The following is a 15,389-nucleotide window of genomic DNA, read 5'->3' on the forward strand; positions in this document are numbered from 1 at the left end:
GCGCGGTGGCTCAAGCCTGTAATCCCAGCACTTTGGGAGGCCGAGACGGGCAGATCACGAGGTCAGGAGATCGAGACCATCTTGGCTAACCCGGTGAAACCCCGTTTCTACTAAAAATACAGAAAAAAAAAAAAAACTAGCCAGGCGAGGTGGCGGGCGCCTGTGGTCCCAGCTACTCGGGAGGCTGAGGCAGGAGAATGGCGTGAACCCGGGAGGCGGAGCTTGCAGTGAGCTGAGATCTGGCCACTGCAGTCCAGCCTGGGGGACAGAGCAAGACTCCGTCTCAAAAAAAAAAAAAGAACAAGGAAAGGAGGATGGTAGTTTCTGGATAAGAAAAGCAACCTTTGAGATTTTGCAAGCTAATGTTGAAATTTGCATCAGTATCTTGATCTCTTAAAACGCTGTGTGGAAAGGAGGTTTTTAGATTTGGGGCAGCAAAAGGATAGGGTAGAACAGGAAAGACTCATTAAAATGAGACTGTAGTAGAAGGAATAGAAATGTACTTAGATAAGGTAAGAAAAAGGAATTGTGAAAGCATCCTGGGTTCAGGCAGGGAAAGGATCAAGTTTAGGAGATCAGCTGGACAGTTGATATAGTTCAAGACAATACAGGGGATCAAGTTTAGGAGATCAGCTGGACAGTTGATATAGTTCAAGACAATACAGGGTCCAGTTGCAATAATGAGTAGTAAGGATCGGGAAATACTTTAGGAATCTGAATCCTACTCTAAGGAGATGCGACAATAAGACATTGGATCATAAATGGGAAATACTGGCAAGGGGCTTATCTTCTAAGAAATGAATTCACCATTGCCACTGAGGCAAGGATTTCACACATTTCCTGTACAGGACTAGGACTGAAGCCAGAGTACTGCAAAGTACACAGCAGGACTGCGCGGGGAGATTTTAGGCCAGAATGAGGAAACAGCACCCTGTTTGTGAAGGAGGCTCCTCACAGTCTTTACAGGCTTTCACAATCCGTATAACTTGAAACATACATAGAAAAAAAGGAAAACATGAGTGCAGAATTTACAGAGATATTTTGGTACATGTGCCCAGAGGCATTTAAAAATACAGCCTTGGTTTTCAAAATCAAGAAAATAAACAGAATACATTAAAGATAAAGATGGTATCATATTGAAAACCTAGCTGATATATTTGTAATTTTTTTTCAAAATTACTCTAAGGCCCCTTAGTTTCAGATTTCATCAAATAGGAAGTATATTTTCAAGTAACTTCAGTTATTCTATGGAATTTAGAGCTAGAAAGTTCTACAGTCAAATACTGTGGGAATTTAAAATTTGTAAGGATGAAAAAGTCTTCTGAAAGGGATGTCTTGGTTTCTTGATACAGCAGAGCATCCATGTGGCGGGCAGGGAGTGGGGAGTGGGTAGAAGCATGTAGACAATGTTAGGGTATGGGAACAACTAAAGGAATGTTGAGGGACCAAGTTTAATCAGTAAGGCCCATCAGTAGTTGTAGAAATCATCTAGTGGTTTCCTAACTGTGATTTATACAGATCCCCAAAACTCTGGAGTCCAAGAAAGCTTAGTCAGAAGCCTCTATATTCATTTCAACCAAAGTGACTCTGCATTTCTTCTCTCTTTTTTTTTTTTTAAATTTAGCACCATTTATTGAGCAATCTCAGCTGTTGTTGTAGCTGCTCTGTGTCAGCCTGTTCTTAAAACATAAAATGCTCTTTTAATTATCTTGTCCAGGACAGAAGGATCTTCCAGGTAGCACACCAACAGAACAAGAGACTCTAATGACACCAGCTTCAAGGATAGTGGCATCCAGAGAGGGACAGGGTCATGGCACATTCAACCACATCTTCCAGAGGTTTTGAAAAGGAGCCTTTGGGGACCCAGCCTGCCTGGCATTTTGATGCTGCCAGTGTGAGCTTTGTATTTCATAACGGTGTTGGGAGATAGGTTAAGCACTCGCCAAAGTGTATCCCGGATTTGGGCTGTGGTGGCTTGGTCACTGGCAGTCTTTTCCATATTGAAATAATGTCCTCTTGAAAGTGAAGAGAGACCACAGCCCCACAGATCTCCTCCCCAACCATGAACTGTTCCCCTAATATGGCCAAATGAGATTCTCCCAGCAATGGGAGATCAAGCCCTTCGGCAGCCAAATAATCCTCTTGTCACCATTTTTATTTGCATTATCCTCCCACATGGGTTTAATTCTTTCTTTGAAGAGATGGAAGTCGCTGTGGCCTGTCAGATCCTTTGGACATACCATGTGGCTATAAAACCTCCAGAACTGCTCCACAGAGGCAAAGGCGCCAATCTGTTTGATAATTCTGTTCATAACTCTGTGAGCTGGTGGGACAGCCAGAGGTTCTCCTGGAGTACCAGAAAGTGTAGTTGTACTGGAGGGGATGCTCTGCCCATCCAGGGACAACAGCCTTCCTCTTATTACTGCTCTTATTCTTGTCCCATTCTGTTTTCTTCTTTCTCAGTATCTTTCTATGTGCTGCTTTCTTCATTCTGATCATGGTCCCCATTGTCATCATCTTTCAAAGCATCAAACTTGTTGTTCATCCTCTTGCCACTACTATCGCCACTGCCTCACTTCTGCTTTTCCTACGGGCTATAAATTGAGATTCCATAGAACATTCTGTTTGAGACAAAGAACTCCAATATTTATGTCAGAAAAACTGAAAAGGATATTGAAATGGACAAAAATAGATTACTTGCCATTCTGTAAAGCACCTCTTTCCATTTATTTCATTCAGAGAAGTCCACACCTTTTATTGCCTTTAAGGTATTTTACAATTCTGTAAGTAATGCAAATGATTCTTGTCCATAGAAAAGCAAATGATTTTTACTTCTGGTAAAATTTTGCCTAATGGATATTGACCAGTTTGCATGTGTTCGTAAACTTACTTCTTATTACCTAGATATGTGTGGTGTTTAAATCATTTTGGGAACTGGTTGTCATATCTTACTGGTTTTCTCATTTATTAATTAGTTAAAAAAAAGCCTTTTCCAAAAGAATGAAACCGCACACTTATCTCTTGCTATATACAAAAATCAAGCCAGAATGGTGTAGAGACTTCAATCTAAGACCTCAAACTATTAAACTACTAAAAGTAAGCACTGGGGAAACTCTCTAGGATATTGCAGTGGGCAAAGATTTCTTGAATAATTCCCTATGATCACAGGCAACCAATGCAAAAGTGGACAAATGGGATCATATCAAGTTTAAAAAGCTTCTGCACAGCAAATGAAACAATCAAGGTGAAGAGACAACCTACAGAATGGGGGAAATGGAAGTGAAGAGAAAAGTCACAGAATGGGAGAAAATATTTGCAAACTACCCATCTGACAAGGGATTAATAGGCAGAATATATAAGGACCTCAAACAACTCTATAGGAAAAACAACTAATAATCTGATTTAAAGGGGGCAAAAGATTTGAATAGACATTTGTCAAAAGAAGACAAACAAATGGCAAACAGGTACATGAAAAGGTGTTCCATATCAATGTTCATCAGAGAAATGCAAATTAAAACTACAATGAAGTATCATCTCACTCAAGTTAAAATGGTTTTTATCCAAAAGTCAGGCAATGACAAATGCTGGCGAGGATGTGGAGAAAAGTGAACACTTGTACATTGTTGGTGGGAATATAAATTAATACAGCCACTATGGAGAACAGTTTGGAGGTTCTACAGAAAATTAAAAATAAAACTACTATAAGACCCAGCAATCTCACTCCTAGGTATGTACCCAAAAGAAAGAAAATCAGTATATCAAAGAGATATCTGCACTCCCACATTTATTGAAGGACTATTCACAATAGCCAAGATTTAGAAGCAATCTAGGTGTCTATCAACAGATGAATGTCTAAAGAAAACATGGTACATATGCACAATGGAGTACTATTTAACCATCAAAAAGAATGAGATCCTGTCATTTGCAACAACATGGATGAAACTGCAGGTCACTATGTTAAGTGAAATAAACCAGGCATAGAAAGACAAACGTTGCATGTTCTCATTTATTTGTGGTAGCTAAAAGTTAAAATAATTGAACTCATGGAGATAACAGGTAGAAAGATGATTACCAGAGGCTGGGAAGGGTAGTGGGGGTGGGAAGGTAGTGGGGATGCTTAATGGTCACAAAAAAATAGAAAGAGTGAATAAGACCTAGTATTTGCTGGCACAACAGGATGACTACAGTCAAAAATAATTTAATTGTCCACTTAAAAATAATTATAAGTGTATAACTGGATAATTTATAACACAAAAGATAAACACTTGAGGGGATGAATACCCCATTTACCCTGATGTGATTATTATGTATTGCATGCCTGTATCAAAATGTCTTATGTACCCCATAAATACATACAACTATTACGTACCCACAAAAATTAAAAATTAAAGGCTGCCTCACAGCCCTTAGAACCAACCCTGCTGACTCTGTGATCTTGAATATCTATAGCCTTCAGAACTATGAGACAATAAATTTCTGCTGTTTATACCTCCCATTTTGTGGTACTTTGTTACAGCAGCCTTAAGAAACAAATATAATTCTGAGGCAGTTGCAGTTGTCCTCAAGGAGATGGGCCCATGTCTGTGTATCAGGTAAGATGGCTCTCTCTGCTAAGAGCCTAAATATTGAAGAGAATTAGGGGTTACAGGCCCAGCATGGAACCAGTAGCTAGACAGCAATGGCCAATTAGTGTCAATTCAATGGAAAAGAAAGGAGAATAATCAGATATTTTATTTTATTTTATTTTATTATTTTTTTTTTTATTTAAGATTTTTTTTTTTATTATTATACTTTAAGTTCTAGGGTACATGTGCATGACGTTTATATCATGTATAACTCCCCAATGCAATCTCTCCCTCCTCCCCACTCCCCATGATAGGCCCCAGTGTGTGATGTTCCCCTTCCCGAGTCCAAGTGATCTCATTGTTCAGTTCCCACCTATGAGTGAGAACATGCGGTGTTTGGTTTTCTCTTCTTGTGATAGTTTGCTAAGAATGATGGATTCCAGCTGCATCCATGTCCCTACAAAGGACGCAAACTCATCCTTTTTTATGGCTGCATAGTATTCCATGGTGTATATGTGCCACATTTTCTTAATCCAGTCTGGCACAGATGGACATTTGGGTTGATTCCAAGTCTTTGCTATTGTGAATAGTGCCACAATAAACATACGTGTGCATGTGTCTTTGTAGTAGAGTAATTTATAATCCTTTGGGTATATACCCAGTAGTGGGATGGCTGGGTCATATGGTACATCTGGTTCTAGATCCTTGAGGAATCGCCATACTGTTTTCCATAATGGTTGAACTAGTTTACAATCCCACCAACAGTGTAAAAGTGTTCCTATTTCTCCACATCCTCTCCAACACCTGTTGTTTCCTGACTTCTTAATGATTGCCATTCTAACTGGTGTGAGATGGTATCTCATTGTGGTTTTGATTTGCATTTCTCTGATGGCGAGTGATGATGAGCATTTTTTCATGTGTCTGTTGGCTGTATGGATGTCTTCTTTTGAGAAATGTCTGTTCATATCCTTTGCCCACTTTTTGATGGGGTTGTTTGTTTTTTTCTTGTATATTTGTTTGAGTTCTTTGTAGATTCTGGATATTAGCCCTTTGTCAGATGAGTAGGTTGCAAAAATTTTCTCCCATTCTGTAGGTTGCCTGTTCACTCTGATGGTAGTTTCTTTTGCTGTGCAAAAGCTCTTTAGTTAATTAGATCCCATGTGTCAATTTTTGCTTTTGCTGCCGTTGCTTTTGGTGTTTTAGACATGAAGTCCTTGCCCATGCCTATGTCCTGAATGGTACTACCTAGATTTTCTTCTAGGGTTTTTATGGTATTAGGTCTAACATTTAAGTCTCTGATCCATCTTGAATTAATTTTCGTATAAGGGGTAAGGAAAGGATCCAGTTTCAGCTTTCTACTTATGGCTAGCCAATTTTCCCAGCACCATTTATTAAATAGGGAATCCTTTCCCCATTTCTTGTTTTTGTCAGGTTTGTCAAAGATCAGATGGCTGTAGATGTGTGGTATTATTTCTGAGGACTCTGTTCTGTTCCATTGGTCTATATCTCTGTTGTGGTACCAGTACCATGCTGTTTTGGTTACTGTAGCCTTGTAGTATAGTTTGAAGTCAGGTAGCGTGACGCCTCCAGCTTTGTCCTTTTGACTTAGGATTGTCTTGGCAATGCGGGCTCTTTTTTGGTTCCATATGAACTTTAAAGCAGTTTTTTCCAATTCTGTGAAGAAAGTCATTGGTAGCTTGATGGGGATGGCATTGAATCTATAAATAACCTTGGGCAGTATGGCCATTTTCACGATATTGATTCTTCCTATCCATGAGCATGGTATGTTCTTCCATTTGTTTGTGTCCTCTTTGATTTCACTGAGCAGTGGTTTGTAGTTCTCCTTGAAGAGGTCCTTTACATCCCTTGTAAGCTGGATTCCTAGGTATTTGATTCTCTTTGAAGCAATTGTGAATGGAAGTTGATTCCTGATTTGGCTCTCTGCTTGTCTGTTACTGGTGTATAAGAATGCTTGGGATTTTTGCACATTAATTTTGTATCCTGAGACTTTGCTGAAGTTGCTTATCAGCTTAAGGAGATTTTGGGCTGAGACAATGGGGTTTTCTAAATATACAATCATGTCATCTGCAAACAGGGACAATTTGACTTCTTCTTTTCCTAACTGGATACCCTTGATTTCTTTCTCTTGCCTGATTGCCCTAGCCAGAACTTCCAACACGATGTTGAATAGGAGTGGTGAGAGAGGGCATCCCTGTCTTGTGCCAGTTTTCAAAGGGAATTTTTCCAGTTTTTGCCCATTCAGTATGATATTAGCTGTGGGTTTGTCATAAATAGCTCTTATTATTTTGAGGTACGTTCCATCAATACCGAATTTATTGAGCGTTTTTAGCATAAAGGGCTGTTGAATTTTGTCAAAAGCCTTTTCTGCATCTATTGAGATAATCATGTGGTTCTTGTCTTTGGTTCTGTTTATATGCTGGATTACGTTTATTGATTTGCGAATGTTGAACCAGCCTTGCATCCCAGGGATGAAGCCCACTTGATCATGGTGGATAAGCTTTTTGATGTGCTGCTGAATCCGGTTTGCCAGTATTTTATTGAGAATTTTTGCATCGATGTTCATCAGGGATATTGGTCTAAAATTCTCTTTTTTTGTTGTGTCTCTGCCAGGCTTGGTATCAGGATGATGTTGGCCTCATAAAATGAGTTAGGGAGGATTCCCTCTTTTTCTATTGATTGAAATAGTTTCAGAAGGCATGGTACCAGCTCCTCCTTGTACCTCTGGTAGAATTCAGCTGTGAATCCATCTGGTCCTGGACTTTTTTTGGTGGGTAGGCTATTAATTGTTGCCTCAATTTCAGAGCCTGCTATTGGTCTATTCAGGGATTCAACTTCTTCCTGGTTTAGTCTTGGGAGAGTGTAAGTGTCCAGGAAATTATCCATTTCTTCTAGATTTTCTAGTTGATTTGCGTAGAGGCATTTATAGTATTCTCTGATGGTTGTCTGTATTTCTGTGGGGTCGGTGGTGATATCCCCTTTATCATTTTTTATTGCGACTATTTGATTCCTCTCTCTTTTCTTCTTTATTAGTCTTGCTAGCGGTCTGTCAATTTTGTTGATCTTTTCAAAAAACCAACTCCTGGATTCATTGATTTTTTGGAGGGTTTTTTGTGTCTCTATCTCCTTCAGTTCTGCTCTGATCTTAGTTATTTCTTGCCTTCTGCTAGCTTTTGAATGTGTTTGCTCTTGCCTCTCTACTTCTTTTAATTGTGATGTTAGAGTGTCAATTTTAGATCTCTCCTGCTTTCTCTTGTGGGCATTTAGTGCTATAAATTCCCTCTACACACTGCTTTAATGTGTCCCAGAGATTCTGGTATGTTGTATCTTTGTTCTCATTGGTTTCAAAGAACATCTTTATTTCTGCTTTCATTTCGTTATGTACCCAGTAGTCATTCAGGAGCAGGTTGTTCAGTTTCCATGTAGTTGAGCGGTTTTGATTGAGTTTCTTAGTCCTGAGTTCTAGTTTGATTGCACTGTGGTCTGAGAGACAGTTTGTTATAATTTCTGTTCTTGTACATTTGCTGAGGAGTGCTTTACTTCCAATTATGTGGTCAATTTTGGAATAAGTGCGATGTGGTGCTGAGAAGAATGTATATTCTGTTGATTTGGGGTGGAGAGTTCTATAGATGTCTATTAGGTCCGCTTGGTGCAGAGATGAGTTCAATTCCTGGATATCCTTGTTAACTTTCTGTCTCGTTGATCTGTCTAATGTTGACAGTGGAGTGTTGAAGTCTCCCATTATTATTGTATGGGAGTCTAAGTCTCTTTGTAGGTCTCTAAGGACTTGCTTTATGAATCTGGGTGCTCCTGTATTGGGTGCATATATATTTAGGAGAGTTAGCTCTTCCTGTTGAATTGATCCCTTTACCATTATGTAATGGCCTTCTTTGTCTCTTTTGATCTTTGATGGTTTAAAGTCTGTTTTATCAGAGACTAGGATTGCAACCCCTCAGATATTTTATTATGTGTATCCAAAGCACATTAAAATAATAAGAGGGTTGCCAACTGCTTCTAGGGTTCAGAATTATATTTCTGACAGTGGGAGGTCATTCAAGGTGGAATATGAGATAAGCCCTAAAAATCAGGCTCATCCAGCAGCCTCGTTCTCTTTAAGTCTAAAATGCTGTCAATAACGTGAGTTCCTGAAGTTTGAATGGTAATTCTCTGTATACAAGAAAACAAAATTAAAATGCATGGTTTTTTTTAACTGTTCACTCTGAAAATGTGATCAAGTTTAGCTAAGTTTTCATGTGTAATGAATGAAGAGTTACCATGTTTGCTCTCACAGAACCAATGTCCTTTACACACCCATATATAAATCCTCCTCACACACCTTTCAAACAGAGAGAAGAGACAATGGAATTATTGAAATTACAGATTTTTTTAAAAAATCAAGCGTGTATAAAAGTCCATGACATACAAAGAGCATACAATGATTTCTAAAGCTAGAAAATATTAAAAATAAGACAGGAAGACTTCAGATTGAAGCAATGAAAAATGTATTCAATCATCAAAAGTATATGTATCAAGAAAGTACAAGAACCCTTTTATACATGTGAATAAAATGAATTGGGAAATGTTCCCTCAGATTGTTAGCCAGACTGACTACACTGAACTATTATATTGTTATATGAAAACTTCACACCATCCCTCTGGTCATCCCAGAATCTTGCTTTCCCATAGCAGTTCTCTACTATCAATAAGATGTGGCTACAACTGCCTTACATCAACCATGGTTAGTAGCACTGTGAAGGCAACCATAAGGAGCATGCTATTCTGCCTTGTAAGTGAATATGAGGTGACTTTCTTGACTGTCCATTGCCATAACTGTGATTGCCAAATCTGTGTCACAATTCCACTATGCGACATTCTTTTTTCCTTAAAAAAAAAAAAAAAAAGACACTCTAATGTTAACATCCTTTATCCATGGCTGAATAAATAATTGAGGTAGATATGTCTTTTGAAGGCAGGGGGTCAAGTTTCTTCTTGGTATCTTTAAACATTCATAGTCCTACCCACATCTTTAAAAAAATAATTAAACATATTTACTTGCCCATTTCTACCTCCTTTATCTTCCCTTATTCTTACTACTCAGTCAATAATGTTGTCAAAAGAGCATGAGACTGGGAATCAAAAACTCTGGATATAAGTCCAAACTCTTAAATGTTCTTGCTATTTGGAAGGCAAGTCTAAGAAAATTCTTTAACATTTTAGCATTCTTGCCTATGAAATGGAATGATTATCATCAACCCTGACTACCATACAAAGTTATTATGATAGGAGATTGCTAGAAAAATGCCTGATTGGACTTCAGTTAGAAAAACAAATGTATGATTGAGACATTAAATGTTTTACAATCCTGCCTGAGAGGAGTCTGTGAACAGGAGATAGGTGAACTGAACCTAATCTAAAAGGATCAGAAGCAGTCCAGGTAAGATTATAATGAGCAGAAAGTGCTGTCAGATTTTGAAATGTTAACATTTATGAGAATAAGATTGTGAGAATAAGATTGTAAGAGTAAGATTATCTGAGGATAGTTTGAGGAGGATGCCATTTGCTCAGAACAAATAAAAGCTTTTGCCTGTGCCCCTGTCCCTTTCTATTTCCCCAAGTCTCTCCTATTGAGCCAAACTCTCTAGCTTTCTCTGATAATTTCGGACAAAATGACCTCACCTTTTCCCAACTGCCCAGAGCACAAACAATCTGTATCATTTATATAGGTCCCTAATTAACAGGTAATTGCATACTGTCTTGATTTCTATGCATTTTTATGTGTTAATATTGAATGGCTTCTTAGTTAAAGGTGATCTATTCAAATCCATAGGGCTAGGGACAGTGTTAGACATGTTAAGTGTTATTTCATCCATCTGCCTTTGCAGCTTATCCTACAATCCTTTCAGATTTACACTCTTTCCTAAAGGTAGTCTTGTATTTTCTAAGAAAAGTCAATTTTCAGCCAGGCACAGTGGCTCACACCTGTAATCCCAGCACTTTGGGAGGCCAAGGTGGGCAGATCACAAGGTCAGGAGTTCGAGACCAGACTGACCAACATGGTGAAACACCATCTCTACTAAAAATACAAAAATTAGCCAGGCATGGTGGCATGTGCCTGTAATCCCAGCTACTCAGGAGGCTGAGGCAGGAGAATTGCTTGAACCCAGGAGGTGGAGGTTGCAGTGAACTGAGATTGTGCCATTGCACTCCAGCCTTGGCAACAGATTGAGACTCTGTCTCAAAAAAAAAAAAAAAAAAAAAGTCAATTTTCTAAAATTTTCTTCTGAATGTTACTAAATTATTTTCAAAGGTATGCCTCTCTTTTAAGACTTCAAAGTATTGTCATTTCCTTTGTGCTGAATATTCCTCCAGAGTCACCATGTTGCCTCCCACTCCCTGTACTTAAGCACTGGCTGAATCCTCTTCTCAAATATACAACTGATTTGGGTTGATGTCTGCAACTGTTTTACTTGGATTTCTATGAACTTCTACTGTGCTAAAATGGCCCATTCCTGGCTTTCTGACACTCTGAATAGATGGAGTTCATATACACTATAGCCAGCACTCTACTCACACTGCCTCTTTTCTCAACCACATTTCATTTGTAGAGACTACACTTACAATTCACCTCCCACCTCCTCATTACTTTCACCTTCTTTTCTTGTGTTACAAGTTTTTAACCAGGTATAATAAGTGGGAGCTGAACAATGAGAACACATGGATACAGGGAGAGAAACAATACACATTGGGCCTGTACGGGGTGGGGTGGTGGGGGAGAGCATTAGGAAAAATAGCTCATCCATGTTGGGCTTAATACCTAGGTGATGGGTTGATAGGTGCAGGAAACTACCATGGCACAAGTTTACCTCTAACAAACCTGCACATCCTGCACATGTACCCCAGAACTTAAAAATAAAAATTAGAAAAAAAGAGAGAAGTCTTCACAACAATGTGAATATATTTGACACTACTAAAATGTACACTTAAAAGTGTTTCAGATGGTAAATTTATGTTACATGTTTTAAACGACAATTTTTTAAAAAATATATTTTTCAAAAAGAGACTGGTATTGGTTGGGAAAAAGGAAAGAGAAAAGAGGAGAAGACAGAATGATGGCTACCATAAAAAAGCAACAAATAGGTGTTGAAGGGGTCACCCAATTTTTTATCTGAAACAGAGCTAGCTTTTTTTTTTTTTTTTTTTTGAGACGGAGTCTTGCTCTGTCACCCAGGCTGGAGTGCAGTGGCCAGATCTCAGCTCACTGCAAGCTCCACCTCCCGGGTTCACGCCATTCTCCTGCCTCAGCCTCCCGAGTAGCTGGGACTACAGGCGCCGCCACCTCGCCCGGCTAGTTTTTTGTAGTTTTTAGTAAAGACGGGGTTTCACCATGTTAGCCAGGATGGTCTCGATCTCCTGACCTCGTGATCCGCCCGTCTCGGCCTCCCAAAGTGCTGGGATTACAGGGTTGAGCCACCGCGCCCGGCCCAGAGCTAGCTTTTATGAATCAAGGGAAAGACCATGAGAACTGAAAGTAAAGAAAAGGAAGATCTTCCTGGCCGGGCGCAGTGGCTCATGCCTGTAATCCCAGCACTTTGGGAGGCCAAGGCAGGCAGATCATGAGGTCAGGAGATTGAGACCAACCTGGCTAACACGGTGAAACCCCATCTCTACTAAAAATACAAAAAAATTAGCCAGGCGTGGTAGTGAGCACCTGTGGTCTCAGCTACTCAGGAGGCTGAGGCAGGAGAATGGTGTGAACCCAAGAGGATGAGCTTGCAGTGAGCCGAGATCGTGCCACTGCACTCCAGCCTGGGTGACAGAGCAAGACTCAAAAAAAAAAAAAAAAAAAAAAGAAAGAAAAGAAAAGAAAAGGAAGGTGTTCCTAAATACTTGTAGTTGAGGATAACAGAGGTAAATCATTAGTGATGTCTTTCAATCTAGTTCCAAAGACCTGGTGGCTAAAGGAAAGTCCCTCGGATTCCAGCAGTAAATTGATTACCAGTCATCAATGTTAGTGTCACTGTGAATCTTCATCTTTTTCTCACCTTCATAGGTATTTTTGTAAGGAGACATAACAGAACTTTATTAGAAACCACTAACAAGGTGCTGTTTTAGAAGACCATTTAAAGGGAAGCTCATTAAATAAATATATTTAAAGTCAATTTTCCATTTATGTTGAAAAGTTTTTACCTAGAGAGGAGAAAAGAAAAGAAAGGAAGTAGCAGCTTAATGCCAAGTCCCTGAATATTTCAGAAACTGATTAGAAAGGGAGAAGAAGCCATGAAATATCAAGATGGGAAGTGAGAGGTTCCAGGCATTTTCAAACATTTAAAGCACAGCTTAATAACATGGGAAAAGAAGACATTATGAAAAGCCATCCGGTAAGCTGGTTACAAAAAAAAAATGTTTTTACTTAAGGAAATAACTGTCTTAGTACTGGCCTAATGAGGGATAGATTGTTCATTAGCATATAGCCACCATTCTGGCACAGTTTCTAGCTGTGCAGGAAACACAAAGAAGAGAGAAAGCTGAGCCTATTCTCTGGAATCATCAATTGGGCATAAAGCTTATAGATTCCAGAAAAAAAAAATCCCTCATTCCACAAATATTTCCTATATACATAGAACCTGGTCAAGTCCCTTAGATGAGCTGAACAAGCAACTGCATTTATGTGGTATGATAACAGAGAATTTCAAAGCTTCATATGTTACTCAAAGATCTTCCCTACCCCAAAGACAGTGCTCCCATTAATGCCAATCTTCCCCTTTAGCACTATGCTTTTCTCACATTAACTAGGTGCTAGCTTCAGAAGCAGGAAGAAGGAATCCAATGTAAAGGTAAATTGCAGTAGGAGGAAACATTTAAATTATATTTATTTTATTTAACTTGGTTTTACTGTATTCTTACTATATGAAACCACCATGCTAGGCACTATGAAATGGGCAAAGAACAGGTACTGTTATAGCCCTCAAGAAAGCTTTATAGTGGAGGGGATAATATCTTAGACCAATAGCCTAAGGTAGAAAACAAAAATAAGGGGCAGTTGAGAGTGAACTAAATATGGGAGAAGCCAATCTCAGAGTTTAGCCAGTGTTGCTATCCCATCACTTTGAACCACTGTTTCAGCAGCGAGGACATTCTCAGAGACTTGTTCTAATCTGCTAACTACAGAAAGGGCTACACAAAGGGGCTGCATTTAAATTCAATTCCAGGGGTTTCACACATCTGAATGAAAGTTCGAGGGTTCTGAGAAGGTCATATCCTGGATAGTTCACACTGGAAAGAGGGAATAGTCCCTGATATAAGAAAATTGCATCAATTTATCCATTTTTCTGGAACACAGATCTGCTTAACACACTTGCCTTTAAGTGCAAAAGAATGTAGCAAAGGTCTTAAAATGATGCCAAGTTATATGAATGGTCTTCGGGACAAATAAACACTACTATCCATTACCTGATAAATTGATTCATTGGGGAGTTTCTGCATGACAACCATTACTTTGAGAACTGGGGCCAGGCGCAGTGGCTCACGCCTGTAATCCCAGCACTTTGGGAGGCTGAGGCGGGCAGATCACGAGGTCAGGAGATCGAGACCATCCTGGCTGACATGGTGAAACCCCCGTCTCTACTAAAAATACAAAAAAATTAGCCAGGCACGGTGGCGGGTGCCTGTAGTCCCAGCTAGTTGAGAGGCTGAGGCAGGAGAATGGAGTGAACCCGGGAGGCGGAGCTTGCAGTGAGCAGAGATCGCGCCACTGCACTCCAGCCTGGGTGACAGAGCGACACGCCATCTCAAAAAAAAAAAAGAAAAAATTAAAGAAAAAGAGAAAGAGCTGGGTATACATGTAAAATGGTATGCAAGCATTCAATCTAGACGACCAAACTCCAACCATTCCAAAAGACCTTCAAAATGCTTTGTCAGCCATGTGCTTTGTCCTTATAGGGATGCATTAAAGCTAAAACTGTCTACATCTCAATGATTTGGCCCTGTTCAGTCATTGACCTTTAGTTTTTTTTGTATTGGCAGTGACATTAAGGATTCTTCAAGATATTCACTTGAGGCTACCTGTGTTATTAGAAACCATCACAGTCAGAAAATTAGAATTCATTAACAGGAAGATAATGTGCTTGCTACTATGATATATGGGACTATATTTATCCTGCACAGTGTAACATATCTGTTTCATCAGTGCAGGAACAGGATGATCTTTCATCTGGATGAAATAGCCTTGAAAGCTTCGTCACCGCAGTGCAGCAAGAAGCTACTAAAATGGTTCTTCCTAGCCTCTTTCTGCTGATTAAAAAAAAAAAAAAAGACCGCACCACCTCCCAAGGGCTTCAATGCAGTTGCTATGGCAACACTATATCTGAGTCAGAACTATTAACAATCACCATGGCAACAAGTGTCTCACTTGCCATTTCCAGAAACTCATTGCGTTTGGACTAGAATCATCACACCATGAAAAAAGAGGTGGAGTTTTCCTCTCACTAGGAAACAGAAATACTTTCTCGAAATAACTTATCCCAAAAATGTTCTAAATAAAATTAAATTAAAGGACTTCTAAAGGAATCATGCTGTCATAAGTTGATTAATCCTTTTTCCTGAAATATTAAGTTTGATGAAAAAAATGACAAAATGTTAATTGATATGGTAGATTTATTTTTTCCCAATATGATAAAATCTTTGGTACGAATAACATTATCTCCTATTTTATAAATTCCAATAACTGTATGTTTTATTTGTCTTGCCTGGCCCTTTTTTTTCCTCTGCTTAATTTTCCTTCTTTCACTCTGTCAGACACCCTCCTGA

At 39.2% G+C, this 15,389-nt stretch overlaps 1 pseudogene; it reads right to left on the minus strand.

Moving 5' to 3' along the window:
- Positions 1–1,785: 1,785 nt before the first annotated feature.
- On the minus strand, positions 1,786–2,545 carry LOC117076607 (annotated as a pseudogene).
- Positions 2,546–15,389: the final 12,844 nt, after the last annotated feature.

This window comes from Trachypithecus francoisi, unplaced genomic scaffold (genome assembly GCF_009764315.1).
Source record: "Trachypithecus francoisi isolate TF-2019V2 unplaced genomic scaffold, Tfra_2.0 Lachesis_group0, whole genome shotgun sequence".
In the NCBI taxonomy this organism is placed as follows: domain Eukaryota; kingdom Metazoa; phylum Chordata; class Mammalia; order Primates; family Cercopithecidae; genus Trachypithecus; species Trachypithecus francoisi.